The 13314-nt window shown below is 58.8% G+C and overlaps 1 long non-coding RNA gene across 1 annotated transcript; it reads right to left on the bottom strand.

Annotated features, from left to right (window-relative positions):
- Positions 1-290: 290 nt before the first annotated feature.
- On the bottom strand, positions 291-11149 carry LOC125095848 (uncharacterized). Its single transcript, XR_007125968.1, has 3 exons — positions 10880-11149; positions 9502-9580; positions 291-648 (listed from the first exon to the last, which is right to left on the bottom strand). It is a non-coding gene; the product is annotated as an uncharacterized LOC125095848 (long non-coding RNA).
- Between the last annotated feature and the right edge of the window lie 2165 nt (positions 11150-13314).

Here is a 13314-nt window from a genome sequence, read left to right as displayed (position 1 = left end):
GACTCCAGGATCATGACCTGAGCAAAAGGCAGTCGTCCAACCAACTGAGCCACCCAGGCGTCCCTCCTGCAGAGCTCTTAACCTGGGCCTCCCAGCTGCTTGGAACTGGGGATGCAGTGGGCGAGGGACCAGCAGGGTCCCTAGGCTGGGAGAGCTGAGCTCTGCCTTCCCCTTCCTGTGTGGTCTTAGAGAAATCGATGAACTTCTCTGAGCCTCTGAGTTTCTTTTTGTAAAGGTAGGAAGGGAATGAGGAACAAGTTAAAGTTTGTAAACCGTGAACTTCTCTGCAGATGCTATTTATTATGAAGAAACCATGTGAGAGCAATTACAGAGCAACCATCAAGGATTATAGAACAATACAGGGGAAATGGCACACATATGTGCCCGCGAGGCCCCCCCGGGAAGAGCACTTTGAGTGGAGTCCTCTCGCGGCTGCCATTTGGGTGGTATCTCCATGCTCCATTTTCCTCGCACAAGATAAAACACCTCTAAGGCTCAAAGCCAGCCTGGGGGTAGGGGGCTGGGGAGGGTCAGCCGCATGTAATCATGAGGACCTGTTGGCTCAAAGATTCCATCACACAGCTCAGAGACAATAGGCCAGCGCTGGAATTCCGGTCTTCTGGTAGCGAAACGGAGGTGCTTTCCACTCTGTAGGGGCAAGAGGACAGTGTTTAAGCCAGAGATCTGAGAAGATGTGATTCACATGCACTGATGAAGAGAAGTGGCTATTTGCTGCGGGGAAGGGCATTCATTCATCCACACCTGTTTCTGAACACCTGTCTCCCATTGAGTAATTGAGAATGAGAGGTGGTGAGGCATCAGAGGGGTGGGAGTGGGGGCTTCTCGGGGCTTCTCGGGGCTTCTTTGTCATCCAGGTTAGTCCTAAAGCCAAGACCCCGCCTGAGGCTGGCAGGGCCCAGACTCAGGCCATCGCTGGCAACTTCTTATGCATGGGCAAAGCCTCTGTTTTTCATCAAGACTGGTTAAGTGAATCCCAGGGCTTCAGTTGAGGGGGGCAGGAAGGCAGAGAGCGAGAGGGAAAGAGGATGAGGGAGCCTCCCTTGGGTCACTCAAGGGGCCCAGGGGATGAAGGGAATGGGAGACAGAGCCTGGCACAGGCCTGGCACAGCAGCCAGGTTGGCGGAAGCAGGGCTGGGCATGGGTCCAGGGCCACCAGGCCTGCATGAGGGAGGGGTGGGCGGATGGAGGCTAGCGCAACCCGAGGGAACAGGGAGCAGCCTGATTAATAGGATGATAGGGGCAGATGGCCGGGCGGCCAGGGATGCTCTGGGCACCAGCCTCCCATTGCCCGGCCGCCAGCCAGGCCAGTGGTCTGGGGGCAGGGACACCGCCGGCCTCTGGTGGGGGTGAGGCTGTGGTGAATGAATCATGGCCAGGGCCAGGAGCCTACAGTCCTCAGCACTCACTCCCAGAGGACTAGCTAATTCACTTGGAGTGAGGCTGGGCCGCTAAGGACAAGAGCAGCCCGCCTGGGCCCTGCTGAGCCCCATGCACGGCTGACCACTAAGCCAGGGGCTGGGCCGCAGGGGACAGGAGAACCCACCCCTAATGCAGGCTTGGCCAGGGTTCCCCACCTGCCTTCAGGAGGGACAGCAGTGCTCCTAACGATGGCAAGCCCCGCATCCTGGACCAGCCTGTGTCTGGGGGTCCGAAGACGAGGCACAGACTCCCCGTCCTGAGCTCCAAAGAGCCTAATGATGGTGACAGCTGAGAATCAGGTTGGAGGGTGGGACAGGGAGGGCCAGCCTCATCCTTCTGTCTGGGAAAAGGAGGAAGAGGAACCTCGTTCAGCCAAGGCACAAGGCCAGGCTGCAAGCTCGGCCCCACCAGGAATAGACATTCAAGGCCCCAAGAAACAAACCACTTGGAAAACAAGGCCTGGCATCTTGCCAGGCTCTCCCTGACGCAGGCTGTTTGCTGATGATGTAGGCGTGGCATTCTCAGGCTGACCCCTATGGCGTTCGTGCCTCCAGGTTTCGTGAGCACCTAGGGCATGGCTTTCGGCTGGGGTCCAAACACTGTCTCAAGGGCCCGGCCAAGAAGGGCTGAGCACACAGTAATCACAGCAGGGGTGACACCCTGCTTCCACATACCAGGTGCCCAGCCTCAAACCAGGGGTCTGCTACCTTGTCTGCCCTCAGTTTTTGCATCTGTAAAATGGGCAAGGCAGGGACTGTTGAGGATGCCCATTTTACAGATGCGAAAACTGAGGCATAGATCACAGGCCCAAGGCCTGTAACTTGTGGACAACAGAGGGAGGTCTTCAATGACTCCCAGATATAACCCCCACTTTGCATAGCTTCAGAACTCTTGGTTTCAGGATTGGGGGTTGGTAAGACCGAAAGCTTCTGTCCTTCCAGAATCAAAGTCCTCACCAGTGTGCTTGTCGGGGCCAGAAGAGCTGAGCACTGGTGAAAGGGGAGGATTGAAGGGCTCGCTTTTGGGGTCCTAGCCTCCATTTCAGTGGTCAGGGACCCCCTCCCAGGAGACAACGTGTTAGGAAGACTCTTGGACAGATAGTGAGGAGAGAGGAAAGGCTGCAGGCCTATGAGGCCCCCAGGGGCTGCATGGTCCTGCCTACCAGCCTGGATCATAAGCTAGCTCTCCCTTCTTGTGGTGGCTGTCATCCCCGCACTGTGCCCCACAGCCCCCCAGCTCATCTCCAGGGCCAAGAGGAGCGAGACCAAGCAGGGCCCCGAGGACTCTGTGGCGAAGCATTCCCCACGCACAGTGGCCTCCTCCGGGGTTGGGGAACAAAGGGGACCTGGCCTGGGAGGGAGCGTGGTGACCACATGCTACCCCCCCCCCACCGGCGGCTGGGCCCGAAGGGAAGGGGGCCTCGAGCGCCCTCTGCTGGCCTGGTGGCTCCAGGAGGAAGGAGGTGGCCGCCAGGGCAGGGATTTGCAGCTCCTTCTCCGGAACCCTGGGCCTGGCTGAGTGTGCCACCTGTGGGTGCGAGTGTCTGTATGTGGCTGTGAGTGTGGTTGTGGATGCCTGGGACGCATGCGTGTGCATATCTGCATCTGTGAGAGCGCCTATCCCAGTGTCTGTTGCTATGTGTGCACATCAAACTCGTGTGTCCGAGTGTGTGTGTGTCTGTGTGCACGTGTGTGTGTGAACGCACATGTCCACCTGGGCCCCGGGTGTGTGGGGTGTGAATAGAGCTGGGCTTTGGCTGGCAGCCGTTTCAGTGTTTCAGTCCGTTGGGCTGAAAACACCCCGGTCAGGTAGTCCCTGGGGCCGACAGCTCATGCGGGCATAGGTAGGAGGTGGGGAGGGGCAGAGCTGGCCACTGGCCACTCTGATGTTTATTCTGTGCCTATGGGGGAGAAAGAGAGGACGATCTTGAGCCGAGTTCCATCCCTAAGGAGCTTTGCATGTGAACAGTTGTACCCTAGCCTGATAAATAAGATGACAACCACAGCAGAGGTTTAGGCCGGTGAGGGTCTAACTCAGCTGGGAGCAATCCCGGAATGCTCTCTGGAGGAGGCAAGCCGAAGCAGAGGTTTTTGGGGCACAGAGAGCAGAGAATCAGAGAGGGAAGTGAGGGAACACCAGACAGAGAAAAGTTTCACTGGGGGTCCAGTGAGGGAAAAGGCAGGGCCAGAGAGGGGGCCAGGGCCAGGTACCCCGATTCTGCCGGCTGTGTGGGTCAGGGGTCAGGGGGAGGGTGTCCCTGAAGAAGTCTGGCCAGGGCAGAGATACTGTGGGGCTGAAGGTGGAGGGAGAGCCCTCTGCCTCCAGCCCCCGCCTGGGAAGGAAGGCCCTGGGTTTTCCTTCTGGGGGTTGCGCAGGCACTGGGTCAGAGCAGTGGCTGCAGAGAAAGTTCTCCGGACTAGATGTGCAGGACACCCACACGGACCACAGCTGCTCAGACGCTGCACCCTGTGGAGGCCTGGGCACTGCAGAGGTCATGCTGCTCCCCCTGCGAAGCCCAGTGATGCCCACGCCACGCCAGCTGCAGTGGCCTCTGGGCGCCTCTTTTTGCCATCAATGCCTCCTCTGTGGCCTGGGCCCGGGAGGGTAAGCTGGGTAAGGCCTTGGGCCCCAGCCAGCCCCGTCCCCTCTCAGGGTGGCACCAGGCCGGCCTCCTGGGCCCTGGCCTCAGGGTCTTAAGTGGGCATTCTCCACCCTGAGGGCCCGGGGCAGCAGAAGGCCCCTGCCGAGGCTGGTCTGCTTCTGGTGAGATCAAGCAGGGGGAACATTTCCCTGAATGCACACTCATTTGGGCTTGACACCATGGGCACACACACCTACCTACAGGGGAAGCGCCACTTTACTTTTTCTAAACTCCAGTGGCCTTTTAATGGCAAGCCTCCCTTCAATGTCTAGAACCTTGTGGGGTGCTGGCTTCTTGGCCTCACTCTGCCTTTTCCTCCGGGGTATCCAGGCCTTACACGGGGGCCCTGAAGACCCTCCAGCTGGGGTCCCTGCAGGCTACCGCCCTCCAACAGCCCTCGTTCTTGCCAACCCACATGCCCACTCAGGCTGAGATCGGGCTCAGGGACACATCTGGGGCGTCTGGACTCTGGCCCCAATGCCATCACTGTGCAGGGCCCGCTAGAGCCCACCAGCATTCTCACTGTCTACACTGCTGCCCCCCCCCACACACCCCAGGAAGGGAAGTGAGCACCAGGGAGCTCCTCTGACCATGTGGAACCAGAGCCCCCAATCCAACCACTCTTTTCCCCACTGGTGACTCTAGTGCCCTTTCCAGAGAGTTCCTGTGTGTATCCCATCGTCCAACCCTCCCAACTGACCCACAAGGAGGTCTCATGTTGCCCCCAAATTACAGCTGAGGGAGTTGAGGCCCAGAGAGACTGCAGGTGGGACTGGAACCCTGACCTGTCTGACCCCAACCCCCTGGTGTTATCCGTGCTATGGGCATCCAAACACACCCAGCCACCACTCACTGGTGTGTGGCTGTGGGCTCTCCCCTGCCCTGTCCACCTGGTTCCTTGCTCAGCATCTTCTGTGGCTCTGACAGATTCCAGATAATCTCCTGTCACCTTGACGTTCAAGGCCCCTCTGTCACCCCGCCCCACGATTTCTCCTCATCGTAAACCTCCTGTGGCCCTATCGTTCTGTTCTCCAAGCCTTTGCCCAGCTCTCCTGCCTCCTTGGCCTGCTCTCTCTTCCCTCTCACTGCACACAATCCCTTTCTGGCTGAGAGAAAGAGAGAGAGAGAGAGGTGAGGTGCTGAAAAGAGAGTGAAGTCCTCCGTGCCACCAGCATGCTCTGGCCCAGGGCTTGTGATGGTGTCCTCTGCACTGCTCCCTGCAAAGCTCAGCCCCAGGCTACCCAGGCTCTGGCCCACAGAAGCCCCAGGCTGGAGACGTGTGGTTGTTGAAGGCTGACCTTCTCCGGGAGCAGGTGTTGGCAGGGAGCTGGAGCATTGAGGGAAAAGAAGAGGCGGCAGTCCTTGGAGGGGGTAGTGCCTGAGAGCTGCCATCCCCTCCCTGCCTGCCCCTGGGAGCCGTTGCTAGGCTAGCACACAGCAGCAGCGGGAGCACACGCTCCTGGCTCCTGTTGCAGCACCCACAGCCCACATGGCAGGAGCGGCCACGGGCATGGGCGACTCTTTGCCCAGGAAAGATGCCAACAGGCCAGCCTGACCCTGGGCATAGCTACAACAGGGCCCTGGGGCCACAGGAGAGGAAGCTCTTCCACAAAGAAGAGGTGCAGGCATGGGTGCAGGCATGGGTGACCAAAGGGAGGTGGCGGGTCCCACTCCTGACACCCAGGGTCCTGGCTAGTCTTCCTTGTTTATCAGCATCCTGTCTGATGGGTCACCCAGGGGCCCTTCCTGGCTTTACTGGGGGCGAGGGGCTGATGGGAGCCCCCAGGCCTCTCCCCTCCACCCCTACCCCTCCACGTGGGGGGTAGGCCCCAGGGGTAGAGGACTCCTCCGGGCACCACACCTGGGAGCCTCCTCTCTTCTCCTGAGTTCCAGGTCCTCAGGGCTTCTCCAAGGGCCTTCCCTATGACCGGGCACTCAGAGACTGGAAGTCTGGGCCTGCTCCAAGTCCTCGGATGCCCTTGGGCTCCATTAGGCTCTGGCCCTTCCTGTGGGCTTCCCTGGGGCTGCTCTCAGGATGTGTGTGGCCTGAGGGGGAGGATTTGAGACTTGGGATGAAGGGGCCAGATCACCAAGCCCGGGGCCTTCTTGCCTTCCCCTGCTGTGGTCCTAGGAGCAGATGTACAGCTGGGTGTGAGTGGTGAAGGCCCAGAGTGGGGGGGGTGGGGGTGGAGGGAGGGGCACCACGATTCTGGGCAGACTCTTCAGCTGGCAGAGGCTCCTGCCAAGACATTTCCCCGCCCCGCCCCCCCCTCCCCTCCACTCATTATCAACTTGGGGTTTGTGTGCAAACAGCAGCTGGTCTCTTTTGTCGGCCACCCCTCCCCCCTGCTCCTTCCCTCCTCCCCAAAGCCTCTCAAATGGCTTTTCCTTCTCAGGCCCTGCCTTTCCTTCCAGGTGATCTAGATGCTGAGGCTCTGGGGAGTACCTGAGAGAGGAGGCAGCCCCTGGCCAGTCTTGGCCCTGAGTCCTAAGTTCTCCTCTGTCCCTTCCAAGATGCAATATTAAACCCATTTGAGACATGAAATGAGAGCCAACGAGGATAAGAAGCAGAGCAGAGTCACAGAGTGGGCAAGTGCAGAGCCAAGACCCAGACCCAGGTGTGTCCGTTTGCAGAGCCTGTTTGTAGAGTCTGTTTGCAGAGCCTGTTTGCTGAGCCAGTTCACCTCTCAGTTTTATCTGTTTTTCTGATCATCCTACTGCCTGGCACCCTGGGAATACAGGCCCATTCCCAACCTTCTAAGTGTGTCAAGAGCTTCAGCTGAGGTAATTCTGTGTGCCTGGGGCTGAGATAGGAAGGCAGACAGAGCCAGATGACAGGGCTCTTTCAGTTATCACTAGGAGTTGGGACTAGATGCTAAGGACAACAGGAGAAGTATCTTGGCAAGCAGCAAGGCCTGGAGACTGTGGAGGCAGAGAACAAGGAGGCTGATTAGGAGAACAGATGAAAAGTAGAAGGGTGTTGGCCAAGGCACCGGCCCTAGGGCAGCAAGGCAGCCAGACCTGGAAGCCCAGGCTTCGTAACAGTAAGATGGTGGGCAAGAGGGATGGGCAATGGTGATACAGATACAGAAGCAGGTGTGGCAGGAGGAGGGACCTTGAGTTTGAGACAAATTGGGTTTGAGATGCTAGAAGGATACCCAGGTGGAGGTTTCTGGGGAGCAAGGAGGCTGTCCCCGGGCAGGTGGAGGTGCAGGGGTGGAAGAGCTCACAGAAATGGAATAGGTGAGAAGGGACTTGAGGATGGAGTCCTGAACAGAAGGCTCAGAGATCCAGGGAGGGCACTGTGGTGGGGAGAAGTATCCACCTGATCTGAGAACTTGTAAGTGGCAAGGGCTCTGAGAGGGCAAGTCCATGGTCTGGCAGGGGCTGCGGGTGGCCTGAGTGGGTGTGGTGGCTCCTTACCAGGCACTCTGTTCTTCAAAGATTTTAGCTGTTTTAGTCCTTGTAACAGGCCTGAAAAGACAAACCTCAATCTTAAGTGGAACCAAGATGAGGCCTGAAGGTGGTGTGTGACTGTGGAAGTATTTGGGACGACAGCTTGTTGCTGTCCCTCAAGTGGTCATGCACGGAGCACTGCGCTCTGCCAGGCGTCAGGGTTACTGAGTCTGGGTCCCTCCGAGCCTCACTGCTGGGGATGCCAGAAACCCAGACCAGAGGGGACCACATGCTGGGTGAGTGGGAGACTCCCCCGGGCGCCAAAGAGAAAGCAACCCCCAAGATAAGTCTGGAAAGAAGATTTCGAGTTCATCAGGTGGATGTATCTGAGGCAGCAAGCAGGGAGGGAATCCCAAGAGTGTGAGGAAAACCAGAGCCTGTAAGTAAAGGTGCAGCCCGGGCGGGACCACTGCCCGGATCCCCGTGCTCACTCCGAGCCCCGACCGCGGCCAAAGTTCAGCCTCTCCAAAGAGCTTTACTGGGACTTTGGTTAGGCCCTCTGGGGCCCCTGGGGCAGCTGCGGACACACGAGCGTTCAAGACCACCCGCAGGCCTGTGCCCGCCCGCGGCGGGCCCTGCACACGCGCGCGCGCACACACCGAGTACACGGGCGCCGGCACACGGCCCGGTCCGCGCGGGCCGGAAGTAACGGGGTTGAAGGCCTGGAGACCCGCGGCCGGGGCCTCGCCTGGGGGTACCGCCAGGGAGAGCCGGAACAAAGGACACGGCGGGGCCGGGGCGGCCAGGCCGGGCCGCGATTGGTGGCTGGGGGAGCGGGGGAGAGGCCCGGCCGGGCGCTGATTGGCCGCGGCCGCAGCGGGCCCCTCGCGCCCGCCCCGCCCCTCGCGGCCGAAACCCGAGCCGGGTTCCGCCGCCCAGGACCCGTCCGCGCCCCCGCCATCTGCGTGGGGGGCGGGACGCAGGCCGGAGTCGGATTCCCGCCCAGCCCCCTTGACTGGCACTTGGCGGAGCCAGACAACCTGTGTACCTCGCAGCCCCCAGCCCCGCCTCCGCCCAGATGGGCGCGGGCTCCCGAGGGCCCCGGCAGGGTGGGGGGCCTAGCCTGAGCCCCGCTGGGGAGGCCCGGAGGGCAAGGTTCTCGGGTACTGGAGGGCCAGGTTGCCCACGTGGAAATGGGGTAGGGCCCAGGAAGCCGCCTCTTGCGGGAGCCTGGCCGGGCCTCGTGGCTGGACTGGGAGAGGGGTCAGAGAACAGGACACTGCTCAGAGAGGACTGGCGAGGGGTAAAAGGAGTGGAGGAGGGCGCAGGCTGGAGGACGCCCCAGGAGAGGGGTGGTTGGATGACCTGAGGCCCGGGCTACTCAAAACCTGGCAGCGCGAGGAGTCACTGGGGCTAATGGCGGCGCCAGAATGCCAGACAGCGTCCTGGCAGGGTTTGGGGTAGGAGAGGTAGTTAATTGAGTTCACTGCCAGCCAGGCCACGCTTCGTGCTTAAGGACTTACAGGATAAGGGGCCTTCTCAACCCCATTTCTCTTTGCTGCCTGGGAGGTGAGAGAGAAGGGGTGGGGCGAGGGACCCGGGCCACCAATCACAGCCTCAGTCCCGCTTTGAATCTGGGCTGGCGGCTGGCGGCTGGGGCTGGCGGCACACCTGGCAGCCTCTTTGTCCCCACTTGCCTGCCTAGACACGTCCCACTCCACCCCCACCATTTGGGAAGCTCTCCCCCACCCACCTAATTCCCCTCCTTTCATGGTTTCCCTAGCTGGGACTGACGCCAGACCCTGGTCTTCCCGGACTCCAAACCATGCCCCCATCTCTGCCCCATTCTGGGCTGTGCATGGAAACCTAAGCTGCGGGGTGTAGGGACCTCCATGTCCCCAAGATGGCCACCAAGAGCCAGTGGTGCTGGGAGTGCAGTGGGCGGGAGACGACAGTTTGCGACCAAAGTCCTGGCAGAGGGCTGGTCCAGGCACAAGTTATGTGACCCAGGGCAAGCCCCTTACCTCCGAGGTAGCTCCCGCAGCTCCACAGCCAGGGTAATAAGGATCTACTCCCAGGCTGTTGTGAGGATTAAATGAGATCCTGCAGAAGACAGAGCTTTGTGAGCCTGAAGCCTTAAAGTGTGTGTGGGAGAGGAGGGGATGTTTGCATCTGGTCCCGTGCTGGCCAACAGGCAGCCAGAGAGTCCTGCCCCGTGGGCAAGGGCCAATGTGCCAAGTTGGATGGCAGAGACAGCACAGTGCCATCCCCGTGGAGCCCAGAGCCCCCTAGACCCTGAACAGAACGGGGCCAGAGTTTAGAATTCCTGGCCTCACACATCCCCAGGCTCTCCAGGAAAGATGGGGCAGAGGAATCTGGGGGTGGCTCTTTTTTTATGTTCAGGTCTGAGGGCATGGAGCCCTCTCCCAGATCAAGACCAGAGGGCAGGCCAGGGGCCTACAGATTTCTCCCTTCAGGTGCCCCACATACTCCTACCCTCTCCCAACTCTGCTTCCCCATCCCCATCTGCTTTCTACCCACCCCACCCCCCAGCTCTGGCATGAAATTGGTCACTAAGACCCTCCAGGCTGCTTCCTTAATGTCTCTCAAATCTGTTTTCTCTGTCTTCTTTCCACCCCTCCACTGCCATCCTAGTCGCAGCTGGGACCACGGTGATAGCCTCCACCTGACCAGTGTCACCCTGACCCCAGGCTGCCCCCCTCCCCACAGCCAGCACAAAAAGCAAACTAAGTCTTATTCCTTCCCTACTAAAATTCTCTAGTGGCTCCCCACTGCCCCTAGGACTCCCTGATTGGAACTACAAGGGGTCTTATAAGTGGGTAAGCCCACACTCTGGAACCAGCCTGCTCATGATTGAACCCTGAGGCTATTGCTTGTTTTGTTCTGTTTTGAATTAAGTAGGCTCCCCACCCAGCATAGAGTCCAATGCTGGGACTTGAACTCACCACCCTAAGATCAAGACCTGAGGTGAGATCTAGAGTCCACGCTTAACTGACTGAGCTATCCAGGCACCCCTGAGGCCATTCCTTATTAACTGTGCCTTGGTTTCCCCATCTGTAAAATGGGGATGTGTTTCCCTTACAGCAACTCCATGAAATGACTAGCATGCCTGCCATACAGCACCCACAATACCCACAATGAAAGTAGAACGATGGGAAAACCAAGTTTGTATAGTTATGGATTACAGGAGCTAAGGCACAAATCTAGACCAGCTTGGAGCACAGCTGGGGCTCAGTACATTCTAGCAGTTATTTCTGACCCCGCCCCTTCAGCCAAATCTTTGCCCTCGAACCTCCAGTCCCACAGAAGCAAAGGTGAGTGCCTCTTCCCTTGCCCTAACCACCTTTCCTCTCCCCTCTCCCCTCGCCCGGGTCCTCTCACCTGGCAGAGAATGGGTGTTTATTACATATTTAGGAATCAGGGAAGGAGGGCTCCGGAGAAGACTGGATTGAAGGGATTATTCAGTGCTCCCGCGCCCCCTTGTGGCCGTTCTGGACATTGCCTGCCTCGGCCCAACCTTTCAAATGGGAGGGCGGAAGAGGGTTTCAAGGCCTGGGAAGGTTGGGGGAGGCCACCTGAGGACAGACTCTGTAACCCACATTAATCCCAGGGCTCAGGCCCCAGGGGTTTTCAGCCCCCTGGCCAGCTCGACCTTTCTTCCTCTTCTCTCCGAGAATTCTGTGTATTTGTCAGTGTGAGCTGGACTATGCACCCCAGAGGCCAAGAGTTCAACTGTGTCTACACAGGGCAGCAGCAGTTTCCAGAAGATGTGTGTGTATGTGGGGGGATTGGGGGGAGTGGCCAAGCCCACGGTCAAATATATGTCCCTTGCTTTTGTGTGTGGCTAGCTCCGGACCCTGTCTGGGCTGAGAACACAGAGCCTCAGCCTTCCAGGGAGCTGAGGCGGGCTTTAGCCTGTCAATGGAACTTTCTGGATCTTAGTGAACTCCATGGTGTCCAGGTCTCCTGTTCTCGAAAGATCAGTCCCCAGAGTCTGAGTCTTCTTGCACACATCCCCAGGTACTGGGCCACTCTGGGCCTATGTGTGCACCATGGAGGGGAGTGGGTTTGCTTCTCTCTCTGTCTCACAAATCTGCATTCACCGCACTTGTGAGACTGGACTGTCACAATTCCACTTGATTCTGCCGAGAGCTCGGGCTGTGTGTGCTCCCAACATGCACATCCGCACTCACGAGCATCTCACGGTATGGCTGTGTCTCTCCTAGTTATTTTGCCAGATTGTATTCCTGTGCATAGGCAGGCTTGCATAAGAGCGAGGAATTGGAGTCAGACATATCTGAGTTCAGAGTCAGGTAGGACCTGGCTGGGTCATTTTAGACAAGGGATTTACCTTCGCTGGGCCCCAGACTCCTCATCTGCTCAGTGGTAATAATAGTGCCTATTTCCTAGGTTGTTGTGAGAAGTCAATGTAAAGAATGGCAAGCCGGGGCATGGGGACAGGCACGCAGAAGGCCGGTGATAAATGGGAGTGATTCCTGGTGCTGCTATGTTCTGGGGTTCTAGCGAGGCCTCTGTGCTCTGCTTCCTGTCCCCATGTCTCCCTGTCCTGAGACCAGCGGCACAAGGCAGAGGGCTGGGCTGGGCCCTGCAGACAGTCCTCCAAGAATGTTCAGAATGACAGCAAGCCGCTGCCACAGGCTGGCTAAGAATACTTAGACCCACACACTGCTTGTTCCGTGTGGATAGGAACACACAGGCAGGTGGCCTCGTTTTCCCACCCTCAAATTGGAATACCTGGTCTGACCTTGCAGTTGTATTTGTGGGGCTAAAGGGGCACAATGTCTGAAGCGAGTCCTTGCAGACGCCCCAGCTTCTAGCCTTGGCACGTGTGGCCACCTGGGGGAGCCCTCTGTCACTCTGGGAAAAGAGGGAGTGGAGGGGGATGTGTGGAAAGGGGAGGGGTGCCGGCTGCTGGGGGGAGGGGGACAGCCTGGGAGAGTGGAGGGGGGGCTGTGCCATGCCCTGAAAAGCATCTCTTCCAGGAGCTAGGCCAGGAGTTAACCCATCTACTGCCAGGCTCCAGCCCTTCTGCCCCAGGGGTTTCTGGGTTCTAAGTAGAGATGCCCAGAGCTGGGTGTGCTGGGAGCGGGGGCAGCAGTAGCCAAAACAGGGAATTCTGGGTGAATGACTGAGCCCCTCAAAATTTTCCCACCCTATGCTCAGGATGAGAAATGCCCGGATGTGTGTGTGTGTGTGTGTGTGTGTGTGTGTGTGTGTGCGCGCGCGTGCGCGCACGCGCGCGTCTGCCTGTCTGTCTCTCAAAACAGCCAAACTGCCTGAAGCCCTTAGAAGCCCTCTGTGAACCTTCTCCCTGGTTTTCTCACCCTGGACAGCCTGCACTAAGGGAGGGCATGTGCTTCCAGATCCTCACAAGACCTGGGACGTCACTTCCGCTTTGTCCTTCCCACTTGCCAGCTGAGGAAGCTGAGGCACAGAGTGAGAGACCTTGGCCTTGGCCTTGAGCAGTAAGGCCTCTTTGAACCCAGGGCATCTGGTGCCAGTGCCCTCCTCCGCAGCCTGTCCTCCCCTCCCTCTGTCTCTTCTGGAAGAATTCCAGCACTGAGACCCAGGCCGGAGGAGGCACCTGCCAGCAGGACTGGAAGGGGAGGGAGGTGAGCACTGGTGGGAGCAGAGGAAGGAGGACGGAGAGCCAGACATGGCACTGCGGAGACACCCCTTGTGGTTTCAGGGTGGCTATGGGCTGAGGAATGAGGAAGGGAGGCGGAAGTGGAGCCGGATGTAGACATTTCTTACAAGAGGGTGGCTGGGAAGAAAGGGAGCCAAGGAGGCAGTGG

The sequence above is a fragment of the Lutra lutra genome, chromosome 3, assembly GCF_902655055.1.
Source record: "Lutra lutra chromosome 3, mLutLut1.2, whole genome shotgun sequence".
In the NCBI taxonomy this organism is placed as follows: Eukaryota; Metazoa; Chordata; class Mammalia; order Carnivora; family Mustelidae; genus Lutra; species Lutra lutra.
Note: the sequence above shows the minus strand (reverse complement) of the source record. Positions and strands in the feature narration are given on the sequence as shown.